Raw genomic sequence first — 12168 nt, forward strand, 5'->3', positions numbered from 1 at the left:
TCCTTCTAGATTACTGCAATCCAGAATAATTTTCTGGAAGGAATCTGGGATGAAAAGCTCAAATGAAGACTTGATGTCCTGCACATGAGTACCTGTCAGCCGTGTTGGCCCTGGCTTATCACAGTAACAGCTCTGCAGGGTGGCTCATTTCTTGGGCAAGAAGACCATCCAATTTCACCAGTTATTGACATCCATATTTCTTCACTTGCTGTCTGGTGGGCTTGTTCTGGTCCTGGAGCTGGCTACAGATGGGGTACTCGTCTTCGTTTTGTTACTAAACGGTGCTCAACCTCATCCTCTTCTTCAAAGTCACTGTCAGACTCTGAATTTTCAGAAATGTGAAATATTCTGAAACCTCTTTGTCAACATCATCCGAAGCCCCTCTCTCTTCCAAAATCAATTGGATGGCCCTCGCAGCAGATAATCTTTTGCCATCTTGATCAGTTGTGATAAAGAACCACACTGGCAAAGTCTTATTTATAGTATTATGCACCTAATTTGCAGGCGGGACAGGGTATGAGAAAATAAAATTTGGATCCCTCAAGAAAGAGGGTAAAATGTGTGGGAACGTAAGAGCAGACGGTGTTGATAGTTGAATTTTCAACAATGTTGCAATGTTGCAACTTTGTGCGGGAGCAGGAGGGGAAGAAAACACTATCAGCAGCACCAGAAAGGAGGAAGACAGAGTGTAGGAACACAGGACCTACACTTTCAACACTTTTATTAGACCTGGGTCCAGTGGACCCAAACACCTTGTATGTAATGTAAATGCGTGGGGGGAGGTACAGTATAAGGTCATTGAAAATTAGTTCGGATTTATGTTCTTCACAGAAAATAAGCCAAAGCCAATGAATTTCAGGTTGAAAAAATAATTAATTGTTTAATTTTTCTTTTAAAAAAAACTGAAAACGGGTCTCACAGACCCGAACACCATACAAGGGTTAAAATGATAAATTTTCTCAGTTTAAACTTTTGTTCCGTGATTTATGTTCTATTCTGAATAAAATATTGACATTTGCCATCTCCACATCGTTGCAGTTTTTATTCACAATTTGTTTGGTGTCCCAACTTTTTTGGAATCCGGTTTGTATTCGAGACGAAACTTTTAGTAACTTTCAGCTACTTTTAATGTGATCATCTTTCAGAGGTTGACTGAAAATTTAACAACATCTATAGAATTCCAATTCTTTAGATGTTGCAGAATTGTATTTTATTGTACACAGAGTGAATATAAAGTCATTTACAAGGTAGCTAGATTTTCATCGTGTTCCTGTACTGGCAAAGGATCTTTCAATAAATGGTGACATTTTGTTATTACTGCACACAAAAAGCACAGATTATATTATTTTCCTGTACAATGCATTGAAATAGCACCAAATTGAAAGGAAAAAAAACACACAAACTATTTTCTCATAAAAAGTAGAGCAGTCACCTTGAACTTGGGCTTAATTTTTAAGTTGATTTTTTATTGTTTGCTTTACAATAGAAAGTCATTGGATGATGGAGCAAAAAATATAACCATTCATCTGTTTCTCCTCAAGTGAGATCATTCCTTTTTGACATCAGTGCACTGAACGGAAGCAGCAATTGATGTTAATCAGTTAACACAATTTCTGCTCCTTTCACTCTTAGCTTCTTGAGCGCTTAACTCAGACGTTATAAAAGAGTAGAAAAGTGCCTAATAACAGTAATAATTGTCCACTGTTACAATTTAGGTGTAAGGGTCTGTCCTTCACTACGACATATTTCATTGCAGGCACAAATGTTAAAGGACTGTTTTTACCAGCTTTGGCTGACATGTGAATGTTAGAGCAAATGTAAATGTAGAAATGTTTGGTTTTTATATTCTTGAAACTTTGTTCTTCCATTCCAGTCTGATTTAATTTCCATGCACCACGAAACACTTTTAACTCCTCATTCAGGCTCATTTGACTTTGCCGAGGTTTCTTGGTTAGGTTGGTTTATTTATCCCCTGCTTACTTATAATGGCCAGAATTTACTGATGGGTTTATGAGTTTAGGTCATTAAGGCTACATTGACACTGCAGGCGAAAGCGCATCAAATCCGATTGTTTTGACCCTATGCGACCCATATCCAATCATGGTATGACAGTGTGAACGGCACAAATCCGATATTTTCAAATCCGACCTGGGTCACTTTCATATCTGGTACTGAATCTGATACATATCTGATGTTTTAGAAAGCGACTGCTGTTTGAACGGTCATGTCGCATTAAATCCGTCTTTTACGTCACTGACATAAGACAGATGGCAATTATCGGCGCCAGAGAAGCGCCGGAGAAGACATCGTGAACGCTTCCTGGCCATCCTGTGTAGATGTTAGTGAAACTGTTGGGAAGACAACGCTGGAGAAACGTGAATATTTTATTTGTACTGTATAATCTGCAGATTCTGACAGAAATCTGCAACTATCCTTTGAAGCACCGCTCCTCTCTTAAACAGCAATAAGGATAATTATTAGGCCATATGTAATTAACAAAATAACTTTATGACTTAAAGCAAAATTGGGAAACGTAAAGTCTGAAACAAGTCTTTATATTAAGGGCCATCAGTCAAACAATACTGTTTGCTCTGGCTCTAAACATTTTATTTGTAGTGTGAACAAGCAGACAAAAAAATTGGATTTGATCAAAAAAAACGGAATTGAGCATTAAGACCTGCAGTGTGAACGTAGCCTAAGTCAGCAGTAGTATCTTTCATCTCATAGGTTTCTATACAATCAGACTTCTTGGAAAATCAACAGAGTTGTCTGCTGTTGTACATTAGAAAGGACCCGGGTAAGCTACATCCATCATGTTTATCTTCTGTTTGTTGATCTAGGTGCGTTACATCTAGGTGCTCCAGATGTAACATGTAAGAATGAGAAACAAGGCGAAAACTAAACTCAGACCTAAACTGGTGAAGCTAAAGCTAGATGTGAAAAAAACGTGAACATGAGCATCAAACTGGAAAAAACGAAAATTGAAAACATGACATGAATTCCAGGAAACATGAAGCGAGGTAGACAGATGACCTGACCCTGAACAAAGGAAGACAGAGGACTTAAATGCACAGAAGGGTAGTGAGGGAAATGGAAACACCAGGGGAAGCAAAACTAAACACACTGAGCATGGAAACACAAGACTTTCAAAATAAAACAGGAAACATGGAGAGATGTAAACCGGGACACACAAGCTTGGTACGAAGACAGAAACAGGGAGTGAGGAGAACGAGAGGGAGGAAGCATGAGAGAGGGGGAATGAGATCCAATGGGCATGCATGGACACCAGTGTTGGGACTAACGCGTTATTAAGTAACGCGTTACAGTAACTACGTTATTATTGTGGTAACGAGCACGGTAACTAGTTATTATGCCAAAACCGGGAACGTGTTACTCGTTACTGGGATTTAGATAGGCTCGTTATTCGTTACTTCGTGTGGTGGCTATCGCGGAGTTTCCACAGATTCAATAACATTAGCAAGTGGTGGAAGCCAGCAGGTGGATGAAGGAAAAGGGAGGCAAGAGGAGAGACCCAAAGCGGCCGCTGGTCCGAGAGTGTCAGGTGAACTGAACTTCAGGTAAGAAGTTATAACCTGCAGTCCATCTGGGTCAGATATGAACCAAGTTTAGGTGGAGTTTATTTTCGTTATGCTGACTTTTTCGTACTGCGTACTAGCTAGCATGACGGAGTTTCTATGCAGCTGGGTGGGTGCTATGTTACTGATGTTGAACTTTATTTTGTTCATAAGGTTAATTATTAGAGTTGCCGACCGTCCCGTAAAAAACGGAATCGTCTCGTATTCAGAGAAAATATTACACGTTTCGTATTGAGGTGAAAAGGAACACAGTTTGTCCCGGACTTCAGCTACAATGAAAAAGACACAAAGCTGGAGTTATTCTGTGTTTACGCTTCACAGCTGCCTCTTCTTCTCTCATCCTCTCACCCTCCCTCTCCTGTTTCTACTTCAATCATGAAACTGATCAATGATCAGCTGATCGGCTTTTCTCTCTTGTTTATTTATCGCCCACTTTGCGCCAGAAAGAGGAAACCAGCGGATGTCCCGGTAAACAACAGCAGCACTTTTAAGCTTGATCAGCTGTTGTTAGAATTTATTTAATATTAATTTCTAGTATCAGCTGATGTTTGCTGGAGCCACAGCTGTAAAGCTGCTGGTCATGATATCGGTTTGGTTATGTGATGAGAGGGAAACATGAAAATGAAACAGGAGATGTCCTTACTGAATCATCAGAGCTGTGATGGAGAAACAGGTTTACCTTTTAGTTAACATGAATGAGTTGAAGGGAAGTTATGAACTGTTTCTGAGAGACAAATAACACCAGGATCCTTTTCTAAGTAGCTGACAGCTGGTAACTGTGCAGGGGCGGGTCTAGCAAAGTGTTGCCAGGGGTCCATGTAGGGCATTAACAGGGAAAAGGGGGCACAAGGAAATACTTTCTTATTCTCATTTAAAATGTCTCACTTTTAAAAAAATAATTATCTGAGTCTTGCAACAAACAATTGATAGATTGATACATATATACCATCAGAACAGTGTACATCACTGTCACAACAGTGTTTATTTTCATTCAAAGGCTTTATGATTTTTCCTATAATGGTGGGCCGGTCTCTAGTCAAAATGCCTGGGACGATTTTTTTGTCCCAGTCCAGCTCTGTATGCAGCTCATCTGCAGTCTGGTGTTACCTACATCTTCCTATTCAGAAGGCAGAATTTCCAAGTTCTGAGTACAATCGAAAGCACCACGACTGCAGTTTTTGTGTTGGATGTAAAAAGCAGGCTAGGATAGAATCAGGTGTGGGATTTCTCTCGTGGAAATGTGCACATTATTTTTTCTTTTCTATTGGTAGGTGGCACAGTGCACTTGTGGCAAGTAAGCAAGCTAGAAGACTGGCAATCTTGCTGGGTATCCAGTTACGGAAGCAGCACATTAACAAGAGAATTCTGAGTAAAATTACTCTGATAGTAACGAGTAACTTGAAGTAACTGAGTTACTTTTGATAGAAGTAACTAGTAATGTAACTAAGTTACTAATTTAAAGTAACTTACCCAACACTGATGGACACACATGACAAACAGGGGGGATGAGACAGCTAGCTGAAACAACACGGAAACAAATATAACTAAACATAAAATCAAAGCAAAGAATAACTAATACTAACTAATAGAAACTAAAAATTCCAAACACAGAGAACTACAACTGTGCAAAGCACTTTGTGGTCTTTTATCTAGAACGGTGCTATATAAATAAAGTTTTACTTACTTATTTACAAAAAAACCACAACTTCAAAAATGCTGGGTCACAGACCCAGCCCCCTGACATGGTCAAATATAAGTACCAACAATGATAAAGGGAAAACAGTGATGAGCTTTGCATGACCACAATTTGATTATAAAAATTTCAGATTTTTGTTATCAGTAATTATTGTCCTGCCTGAAGTTATTCAGTCAATGACTTAACTTAAATTTTTCATCATGTTTATATTAGAGTTAAATTTGATAAGTTCAAGGTCCTGTAGGTGTCCTGTGGGAGGTGCTATGGGAGTATGGGGTGTCTGGCCCATTGCTACGGGCCATTCGATCCCTATACAACTGTTGCAAGAGCTTGGTTCGCATTGCCGGCAATAAGTCGGCTCTTTCTCGGTGGGTGAGAGCCCATCACCCACCGCCATCATAATCTTTATGGACAGGATTTCTAGGCGCAGCCAAGTGGCGGAGGGCTTTCACTTAGGTGGCCTCAGAATCTCATCTCTGCTTTTCGCAGATGATGTGGTTCTGTTGGCTTCATCGGGTGAAGGCCTCCAGCTCGCACTGGAACGGTTTGCAGCCGAGTGTGAAGCAGCAGGAATGAGGATCAGCACCTCCAAATCTGAGGCCATGGTTCTCAGCCGGAAAAGGGTGGAGTGCCAACTCCGGGTCGGGGATGAGTTCCTGCCCCAAGTGGAGGAGTTCAAGTATCTCGGGGTCTTGTTCGCGAGTGACGGGAGAAGGGAGCGGGAGATCAACAGACGGATTGGTTCAGTGGCCGCAGTGATGCAGACACTGCACTGCTCCGTTGTGGTGACGAGAGAGCTGAGTGTAAAAGCGAGGCTCTCAATTTACCAGTCGATCTACATCCCTACCCTCACCTATGGCCACGAGCTGTGGGTAGTGACCGAAAGAACGAGATTGCGGATACAAGCGGCGGGAATGAGGGGTGGCTGGCCTCTCCCTTAGAGATAAGGTGAGAAGTTCAGCCATCTGTGAGGGGCTCAGAGTAGAGCTGCTGCTCCTCCACATCGAAAAGAGCCAGGTCAGGTGGTTCGGGCATCTGACAAGGATGCCTCCTGGGCGCCTCCTGGGTGAGGTGTTCCGGGGATGTCCCACAGGGAGGAGGCCCCGGGGCAGACCCAGGACACGCTGGAGAGATTACATCTCTTGGCTGGCCTGGGAACCCCTTGGTGTTCCTCCGGACATGCTGGAGGAAGTGGCTGGGAAGAGAGAGGTCTGGGCTTCTCTGCTCGGGCTGCTGCCCCCGCGACCCGGAAGAAGATGGATGGAAGTTCAAGGTCAAATTAAGAATGAAAGGGTTAAAACAACACTGTTGCTATGAACTGGTGCTATATAAATAACATTGACTTTCAAACTTGGTCTATATGGTCATCATATTTTTTTGTTTTTCTTGTTACTTGATCAAATACTTTGTAGTTTTCTTTGTTATTTTACTTTTGCCATTGTAAAATAGACTGAAAGGTAATGCATCTGTTTAACTGCTAATTATGCCCATTTGTAAATCAGCTGAAACTAGTTATAAACGTTGAGATATGTATGACTGCCTTTTTGATCAACTTGTTTGAAACTAGAGTTTTTACATGTATAATACTCGGAAAGATTTGCATTAATTTGGAGTTGAAATTCTGGCCACTATAACACATTTGTGTGATTCTCTGGACCTGAAGGAAGTTCTTTCTTTACCAAGCTCCATTATATTTACTAGCTGTGTTGCTTTTTTCCCCATTTGGTGCTAGGCAGGTAGTCTATAGTCTGTTTGTAAGAGCTTTTTGCAGCATTGAGAAGTGTATCAGAAGCAAAAGAGTACAGCCACAGGCATAAAAGCAATTACCCAGCTAATGCTGATCTCATATTGAAGCAGAAATCTATCCCACAGAAAGCTGTGTTATTACTCTGTTATCACAGTCTTGTGTGGCTGCTGTTATTGTCGTACTGGGAGAAATGTCACCTAAATTTTGCATGAATGCAACATTTTTTAGTTAAAAGTTTCACTTGAAGCATGATGAAAATGGTTATTTCTTGACAGTGAACATCATGTGGTTTTAGTTTTTTTTTGTCGTGCCATAAAGCAGTCTGTGCTGTATTGTTGCTCAGCACTGACTTAACCTGAGCAAAAACAAAAGCACATATAGTATGTGTTCTCTGTGATGGATTATCGATCTCATTCAAGTCACAAGTCTCTGCAAGTTGATTTGTACACCCAAGTGAGAAGAATGGAATCAAGTGGCTGTCTCAGTGGAGGCAAGAGGCACGAATACATCTACTCCAACTCTTTAAAAAAATAGTGTGCAGGGCTCTCTGAATAATCTAAACATAACAAAAACAAGTGCACAGCCATTTAATACATTCAGTAAAATGTGCTATATGGAAGAGTTTAACCAGCTCCTTGTCACAGTTAATAAAATTCTGCTGATCTTTTCTTTTTACTTTGAATCGTTTCGAATAATTAAGTTTCACAACTGCAATTGTGAAACACTAATCAAGTTGTGCTTCCCATGCTGGGCTGCTCTATTGATCCATGCAGCTCATCATGTGTTACAGCCAACTGTTCAAGTCACCTTCTTCATATAGAAGAACAAAGGGGCCGTTTCATTTGAATATTATTTTTTTAGATAAATCTTACAGGTTCTTTTTTTCTGACAGCCTCCTGCTGCTTCTCATGCATCATAATTGCTCCTAATCTATTTTTGTGAGTGTTAGCACAGGCATCACTTGCAACGCTATATTGAATATGTAATGATTTCGGGCCACCGGCGCATTAACACGTGAAAGGAAAACATTATGAGCATTTTGCCTGGGTGGTGCGATTTAAATACATCCCATCGTGTCTGATCCAAACAATTGCTAATATATCCAACGCCGCTGTGTGCAAAGCTGTGTACACACTCTGAAACATGTTGTAGTGTTTCTAAATAAGCCTGGTTGCTGGCTCTCCACAGCACCTCCAGACTTTATCAAACTGTACAGCTGGCACATTTCTGAAAGAAACTGTGACCTTCAGCTGTCATTACAAAGTTAAATTTTTTTTAGATGGACAAATATGGCTGGCTGTCTTTGCCATACATTCCCTTATGTCCCATCTCTGCTCTCGTCTCCCTCCCCTCACCCCCTACTGGTTGTCATACATGGCTGCTACTCTGCAAGCCCGGCTATGCTAGAGCTTTATTCCTGGTAAAAAGGAGTTTGTCTAATTTTTGGAGGTTTGTAGGGTCTTTACCTTACAATACAAAGCACCTTGAGGTGACTGTTGCAGCTTCAAAGTCAGTCTTATTCTTCTTCAGACTGTAGACTTCTTTGAACTCAAAAGAAAGTCAAAGTTTAAATCTCCAAAAGCTAAATGTTGTGTACTACTATGCATGACTACATATTGCCTAAGACCATAAAAACTGAATGAACAATATATGTATAAAAGCATGCATCATATATGTGTGTAGGAACTACATCCTTCCCATTCATGATCTTACAGACAGTTTCAACTGAAGAATTGGATGCACTGTAGAGCAGCAGGGAGGAGCGACTTCCAGCTGTGCTCTGTTTTGCATTTCAACTGGAAGAACCTCCTGCTGAACACACTTTTCCTGTTGAGACACAAGCCATGTAGGGGGTGAGCGTGGTTGTCCGTAATGGTTCTGAGGATCCCCCCTCTCAGCCTTACTCCACATGCAGAATATACACATCAGAGCCCAGTACAGAGCCAGCCTCCCTCCAGCCCACCAGGACTTTATTGAGTTTCCCAGCATCCCCCACACTGCTCTTGCTTCTGTGAACTAATAGAAAATTTCAGGGATTTTGCTGCTGATGTTAAAGGACCTCCTTGGGAAGATTACTCTGCCCCCTCCTGCAGACAGGAGGTTGTCCTCTTCAGATGATTACTCAGATGTACTGCCAGATACTTGTAGGATGCCACTTTTTCAACCTCAGACTCGTGCATGTTGACTGGAAAAAGTGCCTTATGACAAATTTCACAACAGCTACTTTGTCTTGGCCTCGCTGATCACTGGCTACTAGGGATGGGTACCGGTATCCGGTGCCGTGATGGCACCGGTTCTGACATAAACGGTAGTAACCAGACCGAAAAGCAGCGCACATTTCGGTGCTTGATTTCGGTGCTTTTTTTTCCTGAGCTGTGATACACTTTAGATTCTAGCCAATCATTTTACGTTTCTGAGGATAGTAGGCGGGTCCAGGTACGTACGTTCTTTTAGAGCAGAGCTACAGATTAAAAATGCCCAGGGCGAAGCGGTCAAAAGTATGGCTGTACTTCACAGCAAAATATGCAAACTCAGCAGCCTGCAACAAGTGCTTTAAGCTGATACTGTCAAAGGAAGTAACACCTCAAATCCGATGAAACACCTGGCGACGCATAGCGTTTTTTTTAAAAGCCGAGAAATGCACCGTATTTGATAGCTTGCTGCGAGACCTCACACCGTGCACATCTATTGCAGGTGGGTTGCCTGTTATCGGACCTGGAGTTAGCAGCATCCCCCAAAAACCCAAAGAGTAGAGTCCTGGCCCCTAGCCCTGCCAGTGTAGCAGAAATGATGACGGATGATGATGGCAGCAGCAGCCGTTCTTCTCTGCGTGAGTAGCTTAATGTTGTTCGTGTGTAATTTACGTTGAGTAGGCTAACCACGTTATTACATTAATGCATGTAAGGTGAACTAGCAAACATCATCATAGCTACATGCGGCTGTCTTCTTGTTTGATGGCAGATACTCCCTTCACCCTGGCCAAAAAGTCTAAAATGACCAAAGAAAAAGTGGAAAACAGTTAAACATGAGAGGTTTTTGGACAAAGTTTGTGTTTTTTCCATTGTTTAAGCACTGCTTGCAGCCAAGAGTGATACCATATATGCCCTATAGCTGCAGAAAAGGCTAACATTGTTATCTTTTTACAAAAAAACAGCTGAACATGAGAGGTTTTTGGACCAATTTTGTGTTCTCCATTCTTTAAGCACCAGTTTGAGCACCGTTTAAGCACCGGCACCGTTTCAAAAGTACCGGTTTGGCACCGGTATCGGATAAAACCTAAACGATACCCATCCCTACTGGCTACTTAATTCCACTTCATGAAGAATAGTAGAAACTCATCAGCTCCTGCACTCTGAGCCATATACACCATAATTGCTGAGTAATCAGAAAGCTTTTACAGATGACGTAACTCTGGCTTAAAATCTGAGGTGTACAATGTGAAACAGAAGGGATTCAAGACTTTCCCCTGAGGACAGCATGGCAGGAATCCTACTGACTGCACAGATTTTTTCTCTCTCCAGGTAACATACAGTATTTTGGTTTATAGATTTAGATTATGATGATGATAGTAAAACTAATATTAAATATTCAACTATCTAAACAATGCATAATTTCCCCAACTCTGGTCTACGTGTCCCTGCCTTCAAGTCTATCGCCCTTCTAAGATATTAGGTGCAGCATTTTGAAATTCACTTTACTCTCACCACTTGATCCCTTAACGATGTCACTGTATAGGAAGATGATCCAGGTCCGTTCTGTTCCAACTTTTTATTAAACACCTTGGTTTCAGAGTGAAAACTACCATTAATGAAATAAAAGAAAAATGAACTGTGGATTCATTAAAAAAATAATGTTCGTTACAGAGCCGAGTTATTTTCACGTTTGTCTGCTGCTGACGTAAATAAATATGCCTCCTTCCCTGTACAGAGATTTGCACATGTGAGTAAAAGAGGGTTTTTGCAGAAACAGAAAGTATTCTATCAGAGCACATTGTTTTCTGTGTCCTGTATGTAGAATGTACTGTAGTGAACTGTTGACATCATTTTTAGCTGTTGCGTTTCAAAACTGCCTCAGTTCATTTTCAGCGAGCTTTGGCCCAGAGGTGATAGTTGGATGTCTGCATCATTTTCACATGCGGCTTCGTCGTTACACGATAAAGCTTTAACCTGGATGTGTGGATGGCACGGTGAGCCATGGTCACAGACACTGATTCCTCAGCCCATGCAGGGATTTCCATTTCCATCACCTGTTTTAGTGCAGTGCCACCTGAGGGTCCGGAGATAACAGATGTCCAATATTCATTTTTGGCCTTGTCTCTTACATACAGAGATTTCTCCAGATTCTTTGAATCTTTGATCATTTTTCGTTTTAGCACTAATGACCATTTCGGCGTTTTCTTGCCCCTCTCCCAACTTTTTTGAGACATCAACTTCAAAATGCGATATATTTCTTAGAATTATTTTCTCACCTTAAACATTTGATATGTCTTTCAACTGTGAATAAAATGTGGGTTTATGAGATTTACGAATCATTAAATTCTGTATTCTTTACAACTTTTTTGGAATTGGGTTTGTACAACCTTGCAGAGCCGTGCGAGGATATACAGTCTCTTAGTCTCCCAGCTTGTATTCGTACTGTTTTGCCTCTACTATACCAGATTTGAGAACAAAAAGCAGGACAAGGTGGAACATTTTATATTGGCAGTGAGTTATGCTACAGTGAAGTGTGTTATTGATGTGAGGAATTGTTTGGTTTGTGCTCAAAGACAGACATAACATGACATTCACTCTGACCCCCTTGCTGTCAGGATAATCTGCCCTGTCAGCTTTCATAAAGAACCAAAGGACACTAAAAGGAGTTCTTTGACTGAAACTAAGCCTCTTACTTGAATTTTAAGTCTTTGCTCTTTTTTATGTGCCCTTCTTCTCCTTTTCCCTGTCTCTGTGCTCAGTGTCTCTGTCTGTCTACTTATCTGTTAATCTGAGCCCCAGCCTCTCACACTCAAACCTGTCTGAAGCCTCTTGAAGGAGGTAGCAAATGTGTTGTAAATGCTTTCCAGAGGTTAGTTAAATGTCTGCAACCATCTGTGTACAGAAACAATGTTTTTCTTCCACTCCAAGCTCCTCTGG

The sequence above is a fragment of the Perissodus microlepis genome, chromosome 18, assembly GCF_051167445.1.
Source record: "Perissodus microlepis isolate ML-2025 ecotype Zambia chromosome 18, ASM5116744v1, whole genome shotgun sequence".
NCBI classification, from domain to species: domain Eukaryota; kingdom Metazoa; phylum Chordata; class Actinopteri; order Cichliformes; family Cichlidae; genus Perissodus; species Perissodus microlepis.